This window comes from Pygocentrus nattereri, chromosome 6 (genome assembly GCF_015220715.1).
Source record: "Pygocentrus nattereri isolate fPygNat1 chromosome 6, fPygNat1.pri, whole genome shotgun sequence".
NCBI classification, from domain to species: domain Eukaryota; kingdom Metazoa; phylum Chordata; class Actinopteri; order Characiformes; family Serrasalmidae; genus Pygocentrus; species Pygocentrus nattereri.
In genome coordinates this window covers 29,315,901-29,316,785 of record NC_051216.1, presented here as the reverse complement: position 1 = coordinate 29,316,785, position 885 = coordinate 29,315,901, and positions in this window count along the sequence as shown.

Sequence of the window (885 nt, the reverse complement as noted above, 5' to 3'; positions counted from 1 at the left end):
ACTCCCAAGCCCACTGCCAGTTTTTAGAAGATACTTTCTTTAAGCATTGGTACAGGAAGAAGCTGCATCTTTCATAAAGACAATGATTTTTATGCAGGACAATGCTCCATCACATGCATCCAAGTACTCCTCTGCATGGCCAGCCAGTAAAGGCATTAAAGATGAAAAACTTATGACATGGCCCCCTTCCTCACCTGACCTGAACCCAACTGAGAACTTGTGGGCAATTCTTAAACGGGAGATTTACAGTGAAGGAAAACAGTACACCTCTCTGAACAGGGTCTGGGAGGCTGTGGTTGCTGCTGCACAAAAAGTTGATCGGCAACAGATCAAGAAACTGACAGACTCCATGAATGGAAGGCTTATCACTGTTACTGAAAAGAAGGGTGGCTATATTGGTCACTAATTTTTTTTTTTTTTGTATGTCAGAAATGTTCATTGGAAAGTTTTGAGTTGTTTGTTTATAATTCTCACTTGAACAGATGAAAATAAAGTGAGATGGAAAAATGTGTTTTTCATTTAACTGCGTAATAATTCTGCACCATTATAGTTGCCCAATAATTGTGCACATATAGATATTCTCCTAAGAAAGCCAAAACCTCACTTTTACTTTCTTAAACATTCTTAAACCTAAAAAGAGTTCATGAAGCAAGTCTTGGTGCAAAAATGATAACAGGACATCAGAGCCATAATTAATCTTTTAGTGCTTTTACTTTTGATACTTAAGTACATTTGAAGGCAAATGCTTTTATACTTTTACTCAGGTTGAGGTCTAGAGTAAGGACTTCTACTTTTACTGGAGCAATATTTTACCTTGGCTATCTCTACACTTTGTGCACAATTATTAGGCAAGTGAGTATTTTGACCATATTATGATTTTTAGGC